At 41.1% G+C, this 3,597-nt stretch overlaps 1 pseudogene; it reads right to left on the bottom strand.

Annotated features, from left to right (window-relative positions):
- Window positions 1-209: 209 nt before the first annotated feature.
- LOC129561799 (leucine carboxyl methyltransferase 1 pseudogene) lies at window positions 210-1,479 on the bottom strand (annotated as a pseudogene).
- Window positions 1,480-3,597: the final 2,118 nt, after the last annotated feature.

Raw genomic sequence — 3,597 nt, 5'->3', positions numbered from 1 at the left:
TGAGATGAACATGAAAGCTGATAACATGACAGATATTTTGTAAATACATATTTATAAATCATATATTGATATGCACGAATCAACACAGAGCTTGTCACTTTACATTTGTGAGTTCTAATTTCAAAATAGTTTCCGTGGAGCAAATTTATATAGCTTTTATTTATAACAACTACATCAAACAACCTTAGGGTTTTTTTTTTTAACTGGCAACGGAGATTTATTTAAACTGTTAGCCAACAGGAACAGGAACTTGTACAACCACCCCAGTAAACGAGGCTTCTTGGAGAGTGGGGGAGAATGGCAGCCAGGGCCTCCCCATCACTCAGGAAACTTGGAGACTCAACTCTGGAAAGGTCGCTGGCTTCAGCTCTGGCTCAGCACGAGTCTTGAACAGATCAATAAGTTATTTCCTTCAAACCTAGTTCGCTTCCTCCTTTGGTGGCCCAGCAAAGACAGTAATGCTGCATGAGCTGTTCAAGAAGCTCCATTTCATCCGGGAATTCAAGGGACTCTATTCTGATCACTTCATGAGGCAACTTGCTGTACAATTCCATCATGTCAATGGCTGTTGCCGACTCCCACCCGCTGGACAGGAGCCATTCTCTCTGCGACTCCAGCAACTTGCAAACCTCCACTCCGGCCAGGTCACACTGTCCTCTCCGCAGGTTCTCGATCATGATCTGCCCAAACCGGTCATCCATGTTAACTGTTCGTAGTTTATGAACATGGCAGTCTCAAAACTGTTGGCAGCCCACTTGAGGAGGTTTGCAGACTGCTCTGGAGTCATGTATACCAGCACACATTCAGCGATCAGGAGGGTTGGCCATTGTGTACTCATGTTACATTTCTTTAGCTTCTCTTCCAGGTCAGCTGTATCTCAGAGATCTGCTCCAATGACAGCGTACCTTGTTGAATCCAACATGTGCCCATCCATCTGAAGTGTGTCCTCTGAATGCAAGTCTAAAATGGGTTTTGATAGGAGAGGTTTCAGTTTGATGCTGTGCAGCCTTCTCGTGACTATCATCGGAAAGTCGATTTCAAAATATTTTCTTGGTAGAAGATCTTCATCCTTTAATATCCAGAAGGTGGTATCCATCCCGGCCCCAAGATTTAGAATTTGACAATTACATTCTGTCTTCAGTAGAAATGCCTTTGTAAGCTGACTGACGCCATGGACTCGAGCAAAATATCCCCTGTTAATTTCAGGCGCCTTCCTCTCTTTAGAGAGTCTCACCAAATGCTGGATGTAAGGGTCCTGCCAGTAGCCAATGCTCACTGCAAACCTCTTGCATATAGAAGCACCTTCGCAAGTGCCGCGCACGCCCTTGTCATCCGTGTTGGTAGGGGAAGAACAGGCGGTGAAAGAGGGCCTCCTCAGGCTAGCAGCCATGGGTGTGGAGGTTTCGGGGTGGTGCGTCCACCGGAGACATGAAAGCCGGATCGACGGACGCCAGAGGAAAGAGTGAGCTGGAGAGAAAGCAGGAGGGTCTGGGCTCCTCCAGGCTCAGCTGGCGCCTAACCTTAGGGTTTTTGATTGACTAAGTCAAATCTGGTCTCTAGATCAAGTTTGGACGCTTTGTAGAAGAGATTAAAAAAATAACTGCATGTGTATTGTAATGTGTAAATATCAATATAGATACCTTAGAAAAAAATAAGTATATCAGATTAGAAAGAGATTTAACAGTTGTTCAATTTAACAATTAAAGATTAAATTAATTTCAGGCTTAAACTGACTTAGTAAAAGGGAACAACCATCTTTAAAGTCACAAAATGTTCTTATAAAAGTCAAAAGTTGTTCCTCATCTCAACCTAATTAAAGGCAGCATTTATCCAGGCACATAGATGTTTTAAGTCACAAAACAGTAAGCCTCAAAGCAGAAAAAGGTATGGACTTTTTAACCTCCATGCCATGCACAGCAAATGATTGTGTTCTAGGTGGTACTGCTGTGATGAATATTCATGGAATGGAAGACCCTAAAACCTGAGCAGTAACCTCTCTTGTCACCAGTTGAGTTTTGATCTGTCTCCACTGTCTGGAAATGTACTTGCAGCAAAATTCACAGACCTATGTCTAAAAAAGAAATGCAGTTCTGTCATCTGTCCACCCTCTGTCTTCCCTATTATATGGCATATATTATCATATCATTTATCAGTTCTTCATCTTCTCTTCATCATCTCTTTTGAATGCAGATGTCATATATTATGTGCCTATATTAAATCTCACCCTGAAAAAATGTTGTGTTTATCAGACTAGCAGGTAAATGAGAACTCTGTGCTTTAGTTACAGAAGAGGTGTGATGTCATTACATAAACTGCAATCTAAAGTTACTTCTGGACATGGCTTTTTTTTTTTTTTTTACTGTTACCATTGTTCCTGATTTATCGTCTCTGTAAAAGCATACTAACATGTTTATCACCCAGAGGGAAGTGTCCTGGCTGATTCTAGAACTGCAGAAACATTGTATAAAAAGTCAATTCCCCAGATGCCTGAAAGTACATTTAAAATTTTGTTTTGTTCTGAAAAATTCAATAAAGAGTTTTGAGAAGAGGCCAAAATGAGTTAGCATAAAACTTGCTCAAAAGCTCAAGAACCTTTTGGTTAATTTTGATGCCACAAGGTGGCAAAACTATTTAACCATCTCTAAAACAGTTGTGCAACCTCAAAAGTATCAACATACAGTACATGATCTCCCTACCATGCAAGGTCACGTAATGTAACTTGTGTGAGTGTTCAGTGGCTCAGTCGTGTCTGACTCTTTGCGACCCCCTGGACTGCAGCCCCCCAGGCTCCTCTGTCTTTGGGTTCTCCAGGCGAGAATACCAGAGTGGGTTGCCATTTCCTCCTCTAGGGAATCTTCCTAACCCAGAGACAGAACCCACGTCTCCTGCAGTAGCAGGGAGATTCTTTACCACTGAGCTACCTGGGTGGTGAGGTCGTAAATCAAGACGTCAAGTTAAGATATTAATTCCAGAATCAAGCCTCCATCCAGCTTAGCAGGACACAGAGATCTATTGAAAATATTTGAAAAACTGAGCACACCTTCTGTGCTTCATTTCATTTAGTCTAGAAGTTTCCGAAAGCTGCTTCTGATTAGAGAAAGTGTAGAGGAGCATCTGGAAAGCTCAACTCAGAAATGGAAAGCAGAATTCTCTTTCTCCACTAATTCCATTTTTAATGTTAGATCACATTGTTTCAATTTTGAGTAAATGGAGGATTCAGTAAATAACTACACTACAGATTCTTTATTCTTTTTTGACACATATTTCTCTATTATCACAGAAGAAAACAGGTCATGAAGGCATGGTCTTCTCCCTTTGTTTCATATCTCAATTTTATCAACCTGGACAAGTTGTGGTAATGATTCTGGAAGCTACTTGAAAAGCACCAAATGATTCCACAAAAGAATGTTATCCCTTACACATTTTGCTTTCTTGTTCTTTTCTTCACTGAAAGAGAATTGCTTCATTCTGACTTCCATGCCCTATTCTCTCCGAAATTTCCCTTTCTCCACCAGTCACTTTCAACTGTTCCCCAAGAACTGAGTAAATCACAACTTGACCAAAAACTACATCAGTCTTCAGAGATATATTTCTATT

Source organism: Moschus berezovskii, chromosome 5 (assembly GCF_049115385.1).
Source record: "Moschus berezovskii isolate FMDL1 chromosome 5, NW_MosBer_1.0, whole genome shotgun sequence".
NCBI classification, from domain to species: domain Eukaryota; kingdom Metazoa; phylum Chordata; class Mammalia; order Artiodactyla; family Moschidae; genus Moschus; species Moschus berezovskii.
Note: the sequence above shows the minus strand (reverse complement) of the source record. Positions and strands in the feature narration are given on the sequence as shown.